The sequence below is a fragment of the Emys orbicularis genome, chromosome 1 (genome assembly GCF_028017835.1).
Source record: "Emys orbicularis isolate rEmyOrb1 chromosome 1, rEmyOrb1.hap1, whole genome shotgun sequence".
Classification (NCBI taxonomy): domain Eukaryota; kingdom Metazoa; phylum Chordata; order Testudines; family Emydidae; genus Emys; species Emys orbicularis.
Genome location: NC_088683.1, coordinates 158,835,169 through 158,856,834, shown reverse-complemented (window position 1 = coordinate 158,856,834; position 21,666 = coordinate 158,835,169).

Below are 21,666 nucleotides of genomic sequence, written 5' to 3'. Positions count from 1 at the left end.
AGCTAACTAAACAGGTTTTGGCCAGTTTGGGAACATTTCTGGTTCATGGTGCACAATCCTTTCTCATTATTAACTACCTCTGACAATTGGGGCTGCTTCTTCCTTCTATTTTATCAATTACCCTTCAGGTCCAGCATTCCCAATTAAGCCATTTTCTTTCAAGGCCTTCCCATGACTGCTAACAGACCTGCACTCAGGGTCATCCTTACCCATACTGCTCCAGCCCCTGCTCCACCTCTTCCCCATGCCACCGGCCCCTGCTCCGCTCCATTCCTGCCCCCACTCCACCCCTTCCCCAAAGCCCCTGCCCTGCTCCCCCCCGCCCCACCTCTTCCTGCCCCTGCTCCGCCCCAGGCCCGCCCCCACTCCCGTGAGGACTGCTGCAGGGGACGGGCCTGCACTCACCGCATGGTAAGTGGAGTGACCCAGACCCAGCCTGCTCCACTCCCCTGGCTCCCAGCTGGCGAGTGCTGGGGGGCTGTTCCCCTCTGCCCCCCAAGGCTGGGAGCCAGGGAGCAGAGTGGAGCGGGTTGGAGCCAGGGGGGCAGTTTCCCCCTGCCCCCCAGCCCTCTCCCCGCAGAGGCCTGGGGCCAGCCTCCCCCCACCACGGAGGCCTGGGTCCCCACACAGCCCCCCCACGGGCGTAGGGCCCAAAATGGCTAGGGACGGCCCTGCCTGCACTTTACATGGCCTTATAAAAACATATATTTTTTACATTTCAAACTAACTTAACCCTTTATTTCCTACACTAGCTCATCTGACCATTTGCTTTTGCATTATCTATTCAGGAGGTAAAGCACCATCTCTGTGCCAGGCTGGTGAAGAAAGTGCCACTGTTCCAGCACTGTGATCTGAACTTCCTGAATGCAGTGATTATGCATCTCAATATTGAACTGTTCCAGCCTAGAGAGGTTATCATAGTAGAGGGCTCCTATGGAGATAGGATGTACTTTCTTGAATATGGGAGAGTCCTCGTAGAGAGCAAGTCCATGACAAAAGAACTGAAGGCTGGAGATTACTTTGGAGGTTTTTCTGCCTGTTTTGATAATAGTTTTCCTAGCGTTAGTCTAGAGCAAACGAGACACCCAAATTCTGCCCATGTTTTCAATTTATCAGAAGCCCAAGGGAAACTGCTAAGATGCAGGTGCACCTTCATTTTAAAATAGAGATGCCGCCCTCTGAGATTTCTGCTTATAATATTCCATTTCAAACAGAAAGGCTTTACTCTTGGATCAGAATGGAGCATTGCAATGCTGGGACCAGTATTCTGAGGTCTACAACCCCCACATGAGGACGTCTTTGGGCCATAATGTAGGTCTCCTCATCTGCCTTTGCCCTGCAATGGGGCAGACACTGCTTGACCTCATTACTTATTGACCCTAGAATCCTAAATAGATGCACATAAGTCACTACATTGCTCTGGGCAGAGAAAACAGTCTTGAGCTTAAAGGGGCAATGTCAACTGAAATCTAGTAAATTACAAAATAATTAGTTAGAGGAAGTTTTAGGTTTTATTCCTGTCCCTGAATCCCTTGGTCAATTATTGTGATTTTTTAGTTTCAGCAAAAATGGTTCAGCCATTCCACAAATGGGATTTGAGAAAATATGTTGCTTTGCCCATGTTAACAAAATCATTGTAAGAAACTTTTTTTTTAGACACTCTAACATCTTCATGCTTTGGAGCAGGGACTTGAAATTTGGCAAGAGAGGTCACCCTAGTGTTAGGGATGTGCTTTTGCTGGACCCATGAAAACTGATCCAAATTTAGCCAAGTTTTGAGCCTTCTGAAAAACTGCAATTTGCATATGCTCAAAAGAGACTTGTTAGAGTTTGACTGCTACATTGATTCCCTCTCCACTGAGCTGCTTCAGCCTCTCACAGCCCCTAGTGCCTACCAGACTGCACATGCACCATCCCCACAATGCTACTCAGCATGCTCCATCCCAGGGCTGCACGTGTGGGCTGAGCAGGACTTTCCCTGTAGTTACTGCTCCAGATTGCTGTTGTGCCAGGTACCAGAACTGAGAACAGGGAGAACCTTAATTCCTTCCTCACATCTTTCTGTGCAGAGATCTTCCTATTTAAGGAGTGTGCTCGGAGTATGACTGTCACAGTTCTCACCATGTGCCATTTATTCTCATTGTCTGGTAATGAATTGAAGGAGTTGCTGGAGGCACATCCAGAGATAGGAGAGGAGATTATAAAGTGCACCATCCATAACTGGGAAAGCCTGATCGGTGAGTCTTGTGTCTGAGCTCCCTGTCAATAGAAGCAGGGGAAGGAAATAGTGTTAGGGCCCATCTGTCTGTCTATTGCCCCCCACCTTTTTGGTGGGGAGTAACTCCTTAAGGGTGCTAGATTCCAAGGATCAATACTTTTTACAAGGGTGAGCTGTGTCGCTTTCCCACTCCAACACTGGACCTTCAGGCTCCAGCACCTCTATCTCACTGTGAGCTCTCACAGCACGTCCATCTTAGGCCATCGCTACACTAACATTTATGTCGGCAAAATATATGTTGTTCAGGGTTTTGAAAAAACACACCCCTGAGTGACATAAATTTCACTGTCATAAGTGGTAGTGTGTGCATAGCTACCGCCACTCATTGGGGTGGTTTTATGATGTCAACGGGAGAGCTCTCTCACATCGGCATGGAGCGGCTACACGAGGGATCTTACAGCAGCGCAGCTACATCGGTTTGCTCAGTACAGGACTACCACTCCCATCAGCCCACTTGCCACTGCGCTTCCCTTTCCTCTGGCCAGGTAAGGGGAAAGGTCCTGAGCCAGAAGTGGCCAGGCTCTGTTTGGGAGGGGTAGCACATGGCAAGGGGAGCTGCAGGGAAGCTGAAGCAGCAATCGCATGGGAGCAGGAGAGAGGCTGGAGACAGGAATGAATGCAGAGCCACATGGGAAACAGGCTGTGACTGCTGGACATCACAGCTAGGTGCAGCTCAGTGTGGGATTTATGGGGGAGCAGCAGCAGCTGGTCAGGGAGACAGTGCAGTGGGGCCTGGTGAAAGATACTAACTGAGACTGACTTAGAAACCTGCAAAACCCCAATTTGCTTTGAATAGAGACTGGACTCGATAGGGCACCCCAGGGCAGTAGCCCTGTAGAGCCCTGACTCTCAGTTGGACTACCACAGGGATCCAAACAGGAACCGCTGTTGCACATTTAGAACGGTAACTGTTTAAGCCTCTGGGTATTTGTAACCTTTCCCACCAGCCCTAGTAAAATAACCTTTCCCTTAGCCATGTCTCAGAGTGGCTATTGGGACCCACCAGCCTACAAGGCCTAGCTGCCGAAGCATCTACAGTGCGTGCCTCTGAGTTGTGGTACACCTGGCAAGCTATTGGCACCCTAGGGATTTGGTGTACTCAGGCACAGCGCCTCAGCAGTAATTAAACATGCTCCCAGCAAGTATCTGCAGCAACACAGATACCTTTTCAAAACAAGGCAGTATTTATTAGTCAACTGGAAATCAGCACCGGAGAAAACTTTAGGTTTGCATGGAGAAGCAAAGCTTAAGACATAGTACATGCTGGCAGACGCAATCGCCCCCTTATTCCATGTCTTCCTCAAATCCATCCTGTCTCTATGGGAAGGATAGAGCGGGCCTTCAGGCTCCAGCACCTCTATCTCACTGTGAGCTCTCACAGCACGTCCATCTTAAGCCATCTCTACAGCGACACAGCTGCAGTGCTTCAATTATGCCGCTGTGGTACTGTAGTGTAGATGCTTCCTACATCGATGGAAGGGGTTTTTCCATTGATGTAGGTAATCCACCTCCCCAAGTGGCAGTAGCTAGGTCAATGGAAGAATGTTTCCCTCAACCTAGCTACCTTCACTCGGGGAGGTAGAGCTTCTACAGCGACAGAAACACCCTTCTGTCTCTGTACTCTGCACTTACACGGTAGGGGTGACGGTGGCATAGCTATGCCGCTGTAGCCTCTGTCGAGTGTAGAAATGGTTTGAGGCACACACATGGATTCTAAAAGTTCCCACATTCATCATTCCATCCAGGCTACAGGTACAACTATATTCAGTAACCAGTGTGTGACACACTCATTTGAGCCAGTTACAACAAACACAGCTGAATTTTGCCCACACAGCAGCTTTTTCACAACACAAACGTGTGCCAGACAACTTTCTGCATTCCGCCAACCATGGTGCCAGGCCACATTTCTTTTAGTGCATTCTGGGATATCTGGGCAGCTAGCCTATAGTGCCTCGTCAGGGGATAGAGTTACCAGAGGACATGCCTGCAGAGCAGCACCAACATCACAGAATGCTAGAAGGGGGAAGGCCAAACTGTTTACACGGGCATCTACACTACAAAACAATGTGCTGACCTGGTTACATGTAGACAGTTGTGTATCCTCCTAGGCTAGTAACATGGTGAAACACTTAGCTCCTATGGTGACTGAGCATTAACTCTGTTGTGTGACAGAGCTGCGTGGTTACAACGTCTGTTAAAAGCTGTCATGCCAAAAGGGGCTTTGTGTTTTTAACTGAAGGCATTGCATGTAACTGCCCTGGAAGCAGCTGGCTGTACAGAGGAAAGTTTTGCTGTCATCAGTAGTTTCTATAACTTAGCATTGGCTAAGTCAGCACATGGTTCACAGTTCCTCTGAAATAGAGAAATGGACACAGGAAATCCGTTGGTTTTCCCCCTTTAATGACTCGAAAGAATAAGAGTTTCAGGCTTCTGCAACTCTTCTGGTAAGGGCAGGAGCTGTGAAGTGAATTAACCACAGTGATCAGACAGCTGTGGTGCCTATTCATTTTACCATTGCATTAAATGAGCATGTACACCAGAAGACTGCTTTTCCCCTGGGTACTGTACTAACTCAGCAACATTTTTTCCTCTGGACTCAACACTAATTCTAAACTGAAGACTGGACTGGGGGAAAGAGAAGACACTCTGGAGCTATAACATGTCTATCTGGGGTTGTCTTGTAAGATAAGCAGAGTCAGACCTAGTCAGTATTTAAAAGGGAGACTTCTATATAAAACCCCAGGTAACACAGAAATTGTTGGTGGTGATGCTAGAGATGGCAACCTTCCCCCTGAGTACTCATCTAATGGTCCTAACTGATGATCTTTGATTAGTGGTTCCAAAGAAGGCAAAAGGTCCCTGCTAATAAAATAGGGAATAGTCCTTTCGGAACCTAAACTCATGGTTCCTGGATAAAAATCACCAGAGTTAAGTATCTAATCCCATTTTATAGCCCGTGATACCATTTGTGTCCTTGTCCATTTTTAACTTAAATCTTAATTAGATGCATTCTGCTGTAAACCAGGCAGTGCTTTTATAGAACTGTGATCTAAAGGGGCTCTGAGGGTTATGGTTCAAGGTTGCCATCTGCCAGCTGAAAAGAGGGATAATTCCAGGTTCAGTTCTTTATTGCTCTTGTTAGATTTATCTGCTTTCCCATCATGGATGCCACACCAGATAATTGTATTCTACCAGTTACAATATCACTGCTAGTAGCAATCTTGAGGCGGGTGTCACTGCTAGTAGCAATCTTGGCATGTGTATATGAAGGGTGTTAAACTAGATTGATTTGATGCACGTTATTTAACTCACAGCAAGTAACCTGCACTAATAGCGTGCACATGGGATGGCTGTGCCTCTTTCAGTTTGCATCGTTGTGTTCACATGGTAGCAGCTTGCTGCTGAGAGAGTATCCTGTGGTCCTTTGCTTCACTGCTGTGCACTGTGCATTCTTGGATTTTTTTCACTCTGCTTTCTGGGATGCGTAGCAGAAGCCAGGAGTGTTCACATTTTAAAAAATCTCATGTTTCCGCTGTCTCCGCCCCATGCTTCCTTTCTAGGCAGACTAACAACATTTTTGAATTGCTGTTGGTCAGCATGGACCCAGCAGTGCCCCACAGCACTGTGCTGGCAACCACAAATACACAGAGGCTGCTTGGGCTATATATACTTCACCTGACACACCACCAAGCAGATGACATTGTAGTAGGGTGACCAGATAGCAAGTGTGAAAAATCGGGACGGGGGTCAGGGGTAATAGGCTCCTATATAACAAAAAGCTCCAATATCGGGACTGTCCCTATAAAATCGGGACATCTGGTCACCCTACATTGTCGTAGCAGCAACTCTTCCAGCAGCGGCAGTGGAGGGACAAGGACAAGGAAGAAGAGGAGAACACCAAGCAACTGATACTAGAGGAGCGGTTCCTGGATGAACTACACAGTGTTCAGTGTTGTTCTTCTTCAAGTGATTACACATGTCCATTCCACTGTCGATGCGTGCTCGCCTAGTGCAGTTATTAGAGATTTTTCCCTCAGCAGTACCCATCAGGGCAACATGAGTTTCCTCTACTGCCTCACACCACTGCATGCAGATATAAAGGCAGAGCCACCCCGTCCCCCGTCAGTTCCTTCCTACCACCCATGATGTTGGAGCTGCTGTCCTTGCATTTGCAGTCCCACCCTCTTTGGTGTAGTACCTGTTCTGTTAGTTTTAGGCTCTGTGACAAAGTTCCTCCTCTGCCTTAGTGGGTCCTGCACTTATTGGCGGATTTGCTCGCCTCAGAGATTCACGGCAGCCCTCAGTTTGGCTGCTTTTACCAGTGGCTCAAACCTGCCGTTCACTCAGCTAACCTCATCACTGGCCAGCATGGGGAAAAGGAGGAGAACAGTCTCTGCTGACCCACCTAGTGGGTCGGGGGACAGGCCAGAGACCTTCCCCTCTGGTGGGACCCACAGTCCAGGTCAACTCCTCTTATATACAATAGGGAGTTGGGGGGATCGGGGGGAACCCGGGCCCGCCCTCTACTCTGGGTTCCAGCCCAGGGCCCTGTGGATTGCAGCTATCTACGGTGTCTCCTGTAACAGCTGCGTGACAGCGACAACTCCCTGAGGTACTTCTCCATGGCCTCCTCCCAACACCTTCTTTATCGTCACCACAGGACCTTCCTCCGGATGTCTGATAACGCTTGTACTCCTCAGTCCTCCAGCCGTACGCCTTCCCACTCTCAGCAACTTGCGCGCCTCTTGCTCCCAGCTCCTCACTAACTGAAGTGAGGTTCTTTTTAAACCAGGTGCCCTGATTAGGCTGCCTGTCCTAATTGATTCTAGCAGCTTCTTAATTGGCTCCAGGTGTCCTAATTAGCCTCCGTGCGATAATTGGTTCCAGCAACTTTCTGATTGTTCTGGAACAGCCCATTATCTTACTCAGGGAAAAGGGACCTACTTAATCTGGAGCTAATATATCTACCTTCTATCACTCTCCTGTAGCCATCTGGCCTGACCCTGTCACACCTCGTTTAGAGTTTTTGTACATAATTTAAGATATAAGATTAAGTTTAGATTAGTACTTAATAGCATTGATTCACCAGTTCCCATTTTCGTACCGGTACCAAACGCATGCCTCATTCTCCAGGATTCAAGCCTTGTCACTCATGTAACAAATCCATGCCAGTGAGTGACCCACACCCCAGCTGCCTAAGTGTGAGGCAGATGTGAGTGACAAATGCCACATTTGTAGGGGATTCAAACCTCTCTCAAAGACAGTGCAGCCATACTCAAGTATCTGCTGATGGAGTCTGTGCTCCTCCCACCATCACAGCCTTCCCATTCAGAGCAGGTACGAGCATGTCCGCAGCTGTTAGGAGTGCTCCTCCTGATCTGACTGAGTCGAGAGGCAGATCTTCATCACCAGAACTGAAGAAAAAGCAACATAAGTCTCCTAAAGGTCAGTACTGGAGTCTTCGAAATCTTCGGTGAGTACACCAAGTGGAGACAAGGACACTACGTGCGCTCAATGAAGAGGCACTCCTAGGCACCATCCTTAAAAGCCAAGGGGGGTGGTTGACTCTGGAGCCTAGGATGGGCCCATTGACACCGATCCCTGAAATACCTATTGCATCAGTAGCAGCACAGCTTTCAGTACCGCAGAGCCAAGAGCCTTTTCCAGTACCGTCTATGCCCAAAGCTTATGAAGCAGTTCAGGTATTGTTGAAACTGTCAGTACCAGTAGTTTCTCCAGCTATTCAAGACTCTTACCCAGTACTGGGGTCTAACATACATGTTTCAACTTTTCCAGCCCCAGCCTCAATGTACCATTTGGTATCGGCAGCAGTACATTTAGTGCACCTCTCAAAACGTCTCCCTTTAGATGGAAGCTAGCAATGATCTTGCTGGTACCTCCATCTCCAGGCTCAGAACTGATCTGACGGGAGTCAGCTCCCCCTTCATTAGAGGATGCAGATCATGGGGGTGGGTGAAGCTTTGCCTCAGGAAGGCTAGCGCCTTGTCCTGCCTCTTCTGCCCATGGCCCCACCCACACTCTACCCCTGCTCCACCTGTCCCTCCTCTCCTCCACACCCCTTCTTCCCCTGAGGCCCTGCCGCCTGCGGGGATGCGGTGAGCAGCTGGCAGAGGTGGGGGTTCCTGGGGGAGGGGGTGGAGGAGAGGAGGCACGTGGTGGGCGGGGCAGCCTTGGGAGATGGAAGAGAGGAGGGATGTGGGAGGTGGAGGCCTCATGGGGAGTGGGGTTGAGTGGAGGAGAGGAAGGACTCAGCAAGGCAGCGGCGGGTGGTGGAGGCCTCGGGGAAGGGGCAGAGCAGGAAAGGGAAGAGGCAGAATGCAGACGGGGCCACCATGGCCCAGGTGTCTGGCAGCAGGTCGGAGGCAGCGGCGAGCGGCCTGTTACACCCACCGCCCATGAGCAGATGCCTTATAAGATATCAAGTTTGGCCTCGATAAGTTCAACAGTCCCTGTCGTGTTCTTTTGTACCAGAAGTGGACTGGCTAAAGAACTTGCTTACCAATGTGTACCCGCCGCCTATACGTACATCATTAGATCCTTTAATGCTCTGCTGGGCATAGCTGAGGTTGTTAAATAAGGTATTTTGTGCACAGTGCCATCTAGTGGCTGAACAATGTAATACAGTTTATCATTCCATTACAGCCCGCCTGGGTTGCCTGTCCACTGTGCTACCAGCCACAGACTCAGAATTCCAAAAACCAGTGGCCCGGCATTACTGAGGCCCACCATCATATCAATGGCCCTTTTGGAATCCGTGGGGTTTCCCTCCATCATCTAAAGCATCTCCGCTCCCTTCCCACCCTTCTACTTCAGCTAGGCATTGGGAGCATTTACAACAGGGTCACTCTCTGCCCATCCCCGGTACTGGAACTGGTCCTGTGCACAGGGAGGTTTGTGCTCTGTATTCTCCCGTAGAGGAACTGGAGGAGGTTCCACCTCAACAGCCCTTGGTTTCTTCATTGCCTGATGAGGCAGGGATAACAGAGTCTGCTTCTCCTCCCCCTGATGATGATGATGATGATGATTATAGAGCTCATCAGGACTTGTTGATCAGGGTGGCTGCAGCTCTGGATATCCAAGTAGAAGAGGTGCAGGAAAAGTCACACAGACTGGTGGACATTTTGGCTTCAGCGGGACTCTTTAGGGTAGCCCTCCCTATTAATGAGACTATCCTGGAGCCTGTCAGTGCCCTATGGCAGACCCCATCTTCCCTGCTTCCCACTGCACAAACAGTAGAGAGAAATATTGCATCCCTTTGCAAACATTCAGACATTTTTATAACCCTCCTCCTCCAGGCTTCCTGGTAGTCTCTGCTGCTAACAAAAAGGAGAGGGAAGGACACCAAGCCTCAACACCAAAACAGAAGGAAGCAAAGAAGCTGGACCTATTCCAAAGGAGGCTTTATTCCACAGGAGGTTTACAGGTTAGAATCATGAACCTCCAGACTCCGTTGGTACAGTTTTAGCCTGTGGGATAATGTCTTGAAACTTAAGGACAGGCTTCCAGATGAGGTAAAGTAGGAGTGCACTTCTTTGGTGGAGGAGGACAAATTAGTTGCCAGAATGGCCTTGCAGGCAAGTCTAGATAAAGTGGACTGTGTTTTTCGACCTCTGACTTCCGCCATCACTATGCAGTACTCCTCCTGGCTGCAGTTGTCAGATCTTCCCCCTGAGGTTCAACAAACCATCCAAGACTTCCCATTTGAAGGCCCCTCAATCTTTTCTGAAAAGGCTGATGAGAGGCTACATAGTCTTAAGGATTCAAGGGCAACCCTTAAGTCTCTGGGGATTTATACATCAGTGACAAAAAGAAAACTTTCCACCCGTAGCAGTGCCTGCAGTTTTCACCTTTCATGCCTCGTACCCAGGACCTGTGCAGAAACAGGAGAAGAAGTTATAAGAGGCATCCTCCTCATCTTCTGCAGCTGCCAGTTCATCTAGGGAAGCTGGGCTCTCTAAACAAACATTTGGACCTGTTCATCAAGAGCAGCCTACCTCTCCCCAGGGTAACATCTTTCTCCACCCCACTATTTGCTATCCAGCTGTCTCACTTCCTAAGTGTTTGGTCCTGCATCACCATGGATCAGTGGGTCTTAAGCATGGTGGAATTGGGATACACTCTTCAATTTGTTTCTATCCCTCTTCCCCATCCCTCTTTAGGGACCACTTTCAAAAACAGCTGCTATTTCAGGAGGACCAATATCACCTCATGGGGGCCATAGAGGAAGCTCCCATGTTGCTCAGGGGGAAGGGATTTTATTTCCAATACTTCCTAATCCCAAAAGCAAAGTGGCGGGGGGGAGGGGGAGGGGGGGTGCCCTCAGGCCTACTTTATATCTCAGAGAGCTAAACAAGTTCCTAAAGAAAATAACATTCTGAATGGTCCCTCTAGCTTCTATTATCCCTTCCCTTGATCCTGAGGACTGATATGATGCCCTCAACTTAAAAGATGCTTATTTTCATGTGGCAAATCACCAGAGCCACCAAAAATTCCTCAGGTTCATGGTCAATGGATCCCACTGCCAATTCACAGTGCTGCCCCTTGGCCTGTCAGCAGCTCCTTGCATGTTTATGAAGTGCATGGCTGGCAGCGACGTTCCTGCGAAGTCAGGAGTCCACATATTCGCTTACCTAGATGATTGACCAGTAAGAGGCTGGTCCAGGTCTCAGGTACTGTCCAGCATGGCCACCATACAGTCCACCTTCAGTGCTCTAGGGCTTCTAATCAATATGGTGAACTATACCCTACTCCTGTACAGACAATATAATGTATTGGGGCAGCCCTGGACTCTACAAAGGCCAGGGCTTTCCTGCCAGGGTTAAGATTCCAAGCAATGCAGGTCATTGCTCTAGATCTAAACACACATTCTGTCACTACAGTATGAAATTGCCTCAAGCTTCTAGGGCACATGGTAGCATGCACTTAGATAGTACAGCATGCCAGGGAGCTAAAAGGCTAGCTAGCTTTGGTGTATTCACCAGCTCATCATCATATAGACATGGTGGTTCAAGTGACAGTTCAGGTCTTGTCCTCCCTGGACTGGTGGATAGAACTCTCAAATGTTTGCGAGGGAGTCCCCTTTGGTGCTGTACAACAGACACTCACCCTTGTCACAGACACATTGGATCTAGGCTGGGGAGCTCACTTAGGTCCCTAACAGGCACAAGGTCTTTGGTCTATTCAAGATCTAAAGCTCCATATAAATGTAAGGGAGCTTCGGGCCATCCGTTTGGCTTGCATGGTGTTCCTTCCACATATCAAGGGGCAGAATGTGTTGTTGCTTACAGACAACACAGCAGCCATCTTCTGTGTAAACAAACTTGACAAAGTTATGCCAGGAGGCGTTTCTGCTTTGGAATTTCTGCATCACCAGTTCCATCATCCTGAGAGCTGCTCACCTTCCCAGGGGCTCAGAATGCTCTGGTAGATCACTTAATCAGGTCATTCACAAGTCACCACGAGTGGTCTCTTCATCCAGATGTGACCACGTCCATTTTCCAGCTGTGGGGAATTCCCCAAGTGAACCTGTTTGCAAAACAAGCATACAAAAATGTTATATTTTTTGTTCCTGAGCAGGCCACAGCCCGGGTTCGTTCACAGATGCCTTCCTGCCACCCTGGTCAAAAAGCCTGCTGTATGTTTTCCCTCCAACTCCACTCCTGCCCAAGGTCTTGTCCAAAGTCAAACAAGATTGCGCTCACCTTATACTAATAGCACCAGCATGACCCCATCAACATTCTTGACTTTATTAACCCTATTGTTCAGACTTCCACTGTCATTCCCATGGGTCGTGTATGTGATCTCCCAGAACCATGGCTGCCTCCTTCATCCCAATATGCAGGCCCTCCACCTGACAGCCTGGATGCTTTCTGGCCAACATTCTTGGAAGGAGGTTGTTCTAAGGAAGTTCAGGAAGTTCTAAATAGTAGAAAGCCTTCAGCTAAGACTATTTACCTTGCTAAATGGACAAGTGTGATGGGGCTTCTGTCCCACACTGGCCCGTAAGGGGTTAATGGAGTCCCAGGGAAAGCAGCCAATAGGAGAGGGGCTGTGAGGAGCAGCCCATTAGGGCCAAGCAGGCCTATATAAGAAGAGCTGCAGGGCAGAGCAGGTTCAGTTGCTCCCTGGAGCTTGAGAAGGGAGCACTGGCTGCCTTGCATGAGGAAGAAAGCTAGCAGCCTGGACAGATAAGTGAGAGTGAGCTCCTGGCTGCATGCTAAGACTGGCAAGCTGAGGCCCTGAGATAAGGGTGAAGAAGGTGCTAGGCCCACGGGGAAGTGGCCCAGGGAAAGATACTGAGAGATTAGAGGGAACACTGCACGGGGCTGCCATCTATAGGGTCCCTGGACCAGGACCTGGAGTAGTGGGTGGGCGCAGGTCCCCCCCATCTTGCCACTCACCACTGAGGAAGTGGCTGGACTGTTGGACTGTGATACTGCCCCCCGGAAACGAGGAGCACAGAGTGTGGCACAGCTGGAGGGCTGTGTCCTGAGGAGGACGCTGCAGTCCTTGAAGTGACACATGTCCAGGAGCAGAAGGGATAGCAAGTGAGACACCACCTCCAATAGAAAATTGAAAAACAGCCAGGGCAATAGTGTCAGGCATGCCTGTTGCTCTTACTTTTAATGCCAGGCCTGAAAATATGCAGCTGGACATCCTGCTGTTAAACCATGCAGGGGAGTTGGGATGGATTATTAGCCGTGAAGTCTTGTTCCTGGGTGGAGGGAGTGGAACATTGTGTCAGTCCTTATTTTACCTTGTGTCCTGCCTAGATGCTTTTGTAAAACCCTCTGAATTATTTAAAATGTATGAATTTTCTGTGTAAAATGCATTGATGACTATGAAAGAATTTTTAATTTTTTCTATTATTAAACAGTCTATTATGTAGCAGTCAGAAAGAAATCTTTAATTAAAACAATAATGAAGCAAAAATTCAAAGTGACACAGAGCAGTGGAGGGTAGAACACAACAAGAGGAGGGGGGTGAGTATATGCCTGGACACTGCCTCTTCTTGTTCTTGGGCCTTCTGGTGTTGACTGGTGAGACTCAAAGTTATCAGAGGCATTAGATGACTGAAAAGAGCTGGGGTCCCAGGTGCAGTTTTCTCACTGGCCTGAGCAGAGCATTCTGGCTCTGCATTGCCTCCAGGAGTTGCCTCTGCATCTCCCATTTCTACTTTTCCTAGCATCCCTGGTTTCAATGTACATTCTCCCGAGCTGTTTGCTCTTTATTCTGCATTGGTCAGCATCCTGGTTGTGGCCCCTTGCAGAAATCTGCTTAACAATGTCCACAAAAAGAATTTTATTCCGTTGTCTGGCCACAAGAGCATCCTGCACTGATGCTTCTCAGATGCGGATGATGATGAAGATCTAGGGTCTCAGGATGGCTCCAGGAGGCTGCTCGAGGTATGGTGGCTTCTGCAGTACTATTGCAGCAATGCTGATATACTCAAATCCAGGAGCAAATGGGCCAATTTTGGCTGCACTGCAGGTTTTAAATGGGGGAGGGGACATCCAGTCAACTTTATACCGGCGCAGTTGAGGGCATGCAGATAAACAGACAGGTCACTAATGGTTGGCTGCAAAGCTGTGTGGGATAGCAGTTGGAGGACTGCCAACGCCATGTGCAGCAGCTTTGCATGAACACAAACAATAGACTGAACTAACTCACGTCTCATCGAATTTAGTTCACTTTGAAACAGGATTCCAGAGTTTGTGATAAATATGGAGTTAATGAATTGTATCATGTGTATGCAAGTGTTAGACTAGTTACTAGTCCAGTCGACTTAGTCTAGTTTAAACTCCCTGTGTAGACAAGCTCTTGGTTTGCTTGAGTGTCTTAAAATCTCTCTTGATCATGTTTTGCAGAACTTGAAGTTATGCAACAGAAGAAAACATAACAGCCATGACAAACTGTAGGCGCTGAAGATGAAGAGGAGCCAAAAAGGAATAGTCAGTGTCTACAGTCACAAAAGCCATTCCACTGCTGATATGTCACAGATTTCAGCTGCTGGGATGTGTGAAGGAATGAACCAGTGCATCTCACATCTCAAAGGTTTTTGAGATCCAGTCAATCTCTGGGAAGAATTCTCTTCTGAGTTCAGCTCTGCAAGCCGATTATCCTCATGCATCTCTGTTGCATTTCTGCGTTTGTTCAGCACATGCAGATGTGTTATCCACTGGGCAATTTGGAGAGGAGAATTAAGCAATGAAGCAGAAAACAGAGCTCTTTTTAGGCAGTTTCTTTCACCTCAAGTCAGGTCAGGTTCTAACTTACTATCTTGAAAGTACCTAATCACCTTGCCTTTGTCTTCCCTGCTGACATTTATATAGATGGACCCTTTCAGTACTGAACTAAGGATACAATTTTCAGAAGTGCCTAAGGGGGTTGGGGAGCCTAACTCCCATTTTCAAAAGTGATGTAAGTGTTTGAAAGTCAATGGGACTTAAGTTCCTAAGGGCCAGAGTTTTATAAGTATTTAGGCACCTAAACATACAGATGGGTGCTTAGTGGGACTTTGAAAATTCCCAGGGAATTAGGTGCCTCAGCACTTGTGAAAATCCCACTAAATGTCTATCTGTATCTTTAGGTGCCTGAATGCCTTTACAAAGCTGGCCTCGACTCACTTTTGAAAAATTTACCCTAAATCTTCAACTCAGGCCGTATCCAGATTATTTTGTGTTGAATTTTAAGTACCAGTGCCCAGTGTACTATTTCCTCCAATTACTGAGAGCTTGTTGAATTAATATATAAGTATCAGTTTTACTGAACACATCCACTCTGGACCTTTAGCCAGCATTAACTAAAATTTCCACTGGGGATCACCTAAAACCTTGGATTCTTCTAGGTCTGGTCTCTGTGTTAGTTGTCCCAAAGTCCTAGTCAGGATCACAAAGAGGATTTTTCCAGGACAATATAACAGAGGCAGAGCTTTTATTATGCTCTCATATGATGCTATTTACACATCACAACAGTGGTGTTCCTTTCTGTTCTGTTTTTCTTCCACTCACCTATGACATCTGTCTCAAACCATCTCTATAGTAGAAACACAGAATTGAAGGACTGCAGGGCAAAGTCAAAGCAATTCAAGATAATTAGACTTCTTGTAATGTCTTTGAAAAACTTTCATGTTTTGTTGATGTTACTAGGATATTTTGATGGCTTTATTAGAGATAGACCCAAACTGCAAATATATACATCAAAATTTCTAAGACCCTATTGTTGGGTCACTATTGTTCACTATTGGGTTTTACTTTGGGCCCATTTCTAGCCTCACGTTACATATTATACAGTTGATCTGTTGTAATGACTGACAAGAAGGATACATTTCTGGAGCCCCCTTTCATATATTATATTTAATGTTTAGTGATAATGTTTCCACCCTGCCCTCTGTTCTGCCAAGAACTTCAAGATCTTGACTCCAGTATTCGCTTTTCCCTCTATATGGTTAACTCCACAATGTTCATGTATGCAGGGGGGAAATCTTTTAGTCAAACTCTGCTGTATGGACCAGAGAACACCGAATTTTGCCTGGAACTTGTGTGAAGCTCTCAGAGCCACAGAAATAACCTTCCTCAGAACTCCAAACATTCCAGCGTGGTGGCCAGAGGGGTGAGAATGCTTATTGTCTCTGTGTGGTGGAACGTGATGTGACTAAGGCTAGGTCTACACTACCCACCTGAATCGGCAGGTAGAAATCGACCTCTCGGGGATCGAATTATCGCGTCTCGTCGGGACGCGACAATCGATCCCCAAATTGACGCTCTTACTCCACCAGCGGAGGTGGGAGTAAGCGCCGTCGACGGGAAGCCGCAGAGGTCGATTTTGCCACCGTCCTTACAGCAGGGTAAGTCGGCTGCGATACGTCGAATTCAGCTACGCTATTCGCGTAGCTGAATTTGCATATCTTAAATCGACCCCCTCCTGTAGTGAAGACCTGCCCTGAGATTCCTGCAGCTTCTGAAATGGATGTTTCCCACCATGTTCTGTGTCATTGTATCTATAGTGTTATTAGAAACAAAAATAGTTTTGTATTGACTATAACTAATTCAAATAAAATATAAGGTTTAAGTAAATATCAGAGTCCATGTAGATCCCTGACAGATCAACAGTAAAAATTAGCTCTTTGTAACTACATGAATGAAAAGTAACTAGATGAGTGAAAAGTGATAGGATGCCGGTGTTGGGGGGCAGGGCTGGGTCTGTCTGAATGGGGGGGGGGTTATACTATGTTTTGGGACATTGAGGGGGCCTTAAGAATTAGTGAATTTAACGTGGTTTCAAAGCATCAAGAAGAACCAGACCGCTCTCTCCCTGTGAAGAATGTCATACTGCAGGGAGGCCACATGGGCAAAGGCAAGTACAAAAGGGATTGATGGGAAAACTAATAAGGCTGGCGAGAAGATAGGGATTGTGGCTGCACAGTAGTTTCCCCATGTAGCTGATGCATGATCTCTCCAGAGCTCTTCCTCCATGAGCACTCCAGTTGATACTTTTAGGGACCATATGACAAGTCAAGCAATGAACACAAGCCTTACAAAGGAACTTAAACACACACCCACTTTAATCTCAGAGAGCACACAAGAGTATTAAAGATCTACAGAAAAGCAACAAATGCCTGAGTGCAATTCTCTCCACTCCTGATTTTTGTCAGTATTCTTCAGGGAGGCCAGGCCAGGCCCACTCTTCCTGCTGGGTCTTCTAGCTCTGGTAATGCTCTGGCTCTTCTTGCAAGTGACTATGTCATATTTAAAAGCAGCTTTTGACACCCTTTCCTCCTCTTCTTACAGTGGGATTTTCCACACTTCAGAACCTCAAGTGGGATTGCTGGCAGAGGGTCATTAAGAGTAAATGGCTCTGCTGGCAGCTCCCATGGTCCCACCAGGATAGGCCTACTCAATGTTGATGACTCTTTGCTGGCCCTATTTCAGTTTCCCAGAAACTGCTTCTGCTTCTGCCATAAAAAGGAACTTCTAATCCACACTGAAGGTTAAATTCTTAAAAACATAAGAACGGCCATACTGGGTCAAACCAATGGTCTATCTAAGCTGGAATCCTGTCTTCTGACAGTGGCCAATACCAGATGCTTCAGAGAGAATAAACAGAACAGGACAATTTCAAGTGATCCATCCCTTGTTTTCCAGTTCCAGCCTCTGGCAGCTGGAGGTCTAGGGACACCTGGAGCATGAGATTGCAACCCTGACCATCTGAGCTAATAGCCAATGATGGACCTATCCTCCATGAACCTATCTAATTTTTTTTAAACTTATTTATACTTTTGGCCTTCACAGCATCCCATGGCAATGAGTACCTCAAGTTGACTGTGCAATGTGTGAAGAAGTACTTCCTTATGTTTGTTTTAATCCTGTTGCCTGTTAATTTCATTGGGTGACCCCTGTTCTTGTGTTATGTGAAGGGGTAAATAACACTTCCCTATTCACTTTCTTCCCAGGATTCATGATTTTATAGACCTCTTATCACATTCCCCTTGGTCATCTTTTTTCTAAGCTGAACAGTCTCAGTCTTTTTAATCTCTCCTCATATGGAATCTGTACCATATGCCTAATCATTTTTGTTGCCCTTCTCTGTAAATTTCCAGTTCTATATTCTTTTTGAGATAGGGTAATTGCAATGACTGGGGTGTGGGTGGTCAGCCTAGTGGTCAGAGCTTGAGACAGCGTCTGGTGCCAAGCCAGGGGTCAGAGCCAGAGACAGCATCAGGGCAAAGGCATAGGAGTGGGGACTTGGAGTAAGGCACCCCAGTGCACCATCCCTGGGGACACTTTTGCCCCTTGGCTTCACAAATGTTATGCAGAGCACAGCAGGCTGCTATGACAATGGGAATATTTTTCTCATTGAGGTCTAACCTGCCACAAAGGCAGCACCAGTGACCCTTTAATTTGCCAAAGGTACATTCAAGAGTCATTTTGCACCTGCTGAGCCTGTTGTTGAAGCGCTCCTTGCTGCTGTTAAGTTTTCCGGTGTAAGGCTTCATGAGCCATGGGAGCAAGGGGTAGGCTGGGTCTTCTGATCTGGAAAGGAAGTCCACCCTAGCAGCTTTCTATACAGGTCATTGTTCCTGAAGATGCATGCGTCATGCACCTTCCTTGACGACCCCATGTTGATGTTGGTGAAACAACCCCGGTGATCCACCAGCACTTGCAATACCATAGAAAAGTAGCCCATTCTCTTGATGTACTTTGTCACAAGATGATCTGGGTCCAAAATGGGGATATGCGTGTCATCTATTGCCCCACCGCAGTTAGGGAATCCCATTGCTGCAAAGCCATACACTAGTTCCCGCACCTTGCCCAGCATCACAGTCCTTCGTAGCAGGAGGCAATTAATGGCCTTGCACACTTGCATGACTGCAACCCCCAGGGTGGACTGCCCAACTGCAAACTGATTTGCAAATGACCGGTAGCAGTCTGGAGTTGCCAGCTTCCACACTGATTGCCACTCGCTTCTCCACCATGAGGGCAGCTCTCATTCTGGTGTCCTTGTGCCACTGGGTGGGGCAAGCTCTGCACACAATTCCAGGCAGTGGCTTTGCGCATCCGAAAATTTGTTTTTGAGTGCAGTTATGTTACAAAAAAATCTACATTTGTAAATTGCACTTCACAACAAAGAGATTGCACTACAGTAATTGTCTGAGGTGAATTGAAAAATACTATTCCTTTTGTTTATCATTTTTACAGTGCAAATATTTGTAATAAAAATAATATACACCTTGATTTCAATTACAAGACAAACTAATACACATAAAAGTGTAGAAAAACATTCAAAGTATTTAATAAATTTCAATTGGTATTCTACTGTTTAACAGTGCGATTAAAACTGAAATTAATTGCAATTACTTTTTTTAATCGCAATTAATTTTTTGGAGTTAATCATGTGGGTTAACTGCGATTAATCAACAGCCCTAAAATATATGTACATTTAGAGCCTTTGTTTAGTATTTTTCAGTTAGAATTTTTAAAATATCCAAGTAATTTATCTTATGAATAATTAATACAATGAAGGTGTATGCAAATAAAAAAGAGATACCTATTTATTTACTCAATATAAACATACATTAATAATAAGGTAATATCATACATGCATAATTAATACTATGCAGATCTATGCACATTTCAAATTTAGCTACCCATTTGTTCAATCAACTTTTAATTAATTAGTAGCTGAATATTTCCCCATGATATGAATTATTAATATCATACAAATGTATACACTAGCTACTAGATAGCTGAATCAAGTGAATGTGATATAATGACTAAATACACCTCTACCCCGATATAACGGGACCCGATATAACACGAATTCGGATATAACGCGGTAAAGCAGTGCTCCGGGGGGGGGGGGGGGGGGGCTGTGCACTCCGGTGGATTAAAGCAAGTTCGATATAACGCGGTTTCACCTATAATGCGGTAAGATTTTTTGGCTCCTGGGGACAGCATTATATCGAGGTAGAGGTGTAATACTATGCACATTTATGTAAATTAGAAACCTATATTAATTGTCCATTCATTTTTTCCCATTCCACTTGAAAAACATGATTAAGATTTGAAATGTCATTGATAGGTTCTTTACATATATGACTCAGAGGCTCCTTGGCAAAGGATCCCCTATTCTTTGCAAACAACTTTCACCTCAGACCTGACTAACTTACTAAACTGATTGCCATGAGTTTTCAAAGATAGAGGCCAATGGCTCTGCAATCACATCCGCCAACTCCCACAGCACCCTCGAATGCAGTGCATCTGGTCCCATGGACTTGTGCTCATCCATCTTTTCTAAATAGTCCTGAACCACTTCTTTCTCCACAGAGAGCTGGTTACCTCCTCCCCATGCTGTGCTGCCCAGTGCAGTAGTCTGGGAGCTGACCTTGTTCGTGAAGACAGAGGCAAAAAAAAAAAGCATTGAGTACATTAGCTTTTTCCACATCCTCTGTCACTAGGTTGCCTCCGTCATTCAGTAAGAGGCCCACGCTTTTCTTGACTTTCTTCTTGTTGCTAACGTACCTGAAGAAACCCTTCTTGTTACTCTTAACATCTCTTGCTAGCTGCAACTCCAAGTGTGATTTGGCCTTCCTGATTTAACTCCTGCATGCCTGAGCAATATTTTTATACTCCTCCCTGGTCATTTGTCCAATCTTCCACTTCTTCTGTTTTTCCCCACTTCTAATACCCCACTGCCTCAGCGTGATGGGAGGGGTGCCATGCTGCTCATTTCATCTGGGGTGTAAAATCAAAGTCCTGGCCCCTGGTGGTCACTACAGATTCCTTGGCTCTTTCCTCCATGAGCTGTGCTGTTAATCCCTGGGTCCTGAACATGCCATGATTCAGGCAATTCCTTTCTGCTTCCTTACGTTTCGGCTTGTCACTGAATTCCTTCTAATCTGTCCTAAATGCTGTTCAGTGTTGCTGTTTGACTATTCAACATATGCTATACATGACTCCAGAGTAGGGTTGCCAACACTCCAGGATTGTCCTGGAGTGTCTAGGAATTAAAAATTAATCTTTCATTAAAGATTAGGTCATGTGATAAAACCTCCAGGAATATGTCTAACCAAAATTGCAGCTTTCTAATTGCAGAAAACTTAACACCCTTGCCCCACCCCTTTCCCCAAGGCCCCACCGCTGCCCCATCTCCCTTCTTCTGTCACTCGCTCTCCCCCACCCTCGTTCACTCGCTGGGCTGAGGGTGAATTTTTACGAGCTTGTGCTGTGCAGATTCTTCTATACCATGCAAGACAGTATTATTTTGGGTTTATCTCCCAAAAGGGATGGGCACGTCAGTGCTAGGGTAGTCCTCTCTCACAGAACTAACTTCAGTCTGTCTGCAGTGGGCTGTGGCCCTACCTCTGTGTGTGCTGCAAGAGGCCAGAGAGCCTATTCAGCAAAACAGGAAGAGGGAACCCAGGCTGGTGGAGCAAGAGATGCTCAGTGAAACCCCAGTACATCAGGTGGAATCCCAGAAGGGGGGTCCAACCCATCACACCGGGGATGAGGGGTTTGGGGTGCCATAGGGAATGCTGGGCTCGGGCCAAGGGGTTCACAGTGTGGGAGGGGGCTCCAGGCTGGAGCAGGGAATTGGGGTGTGGGAGAGGGTACAGGCTCTGGGCTGGGGGTGCAGGCTCTGGGGTGAGGCCGGGGATGAGGAGTTCAGGCTGCTGGAGGGGGTTCAGGCTGTGGCAGAGGGTTGGGGTGTGGGAGGGGGTGAGGGCTCTGGCTGGTGGTGCAAGCTCTGGGGTGAGGCCAGGAATGAGGAGTTTGGGGTGCAGGAGAGGGCTCCAGATTGGGACTGAGGGGCTCAGAGTGTGGGAGGGGGCTCAGGGCTGGGGCAGAGAGTTGAGGTGCAGGAGGTAG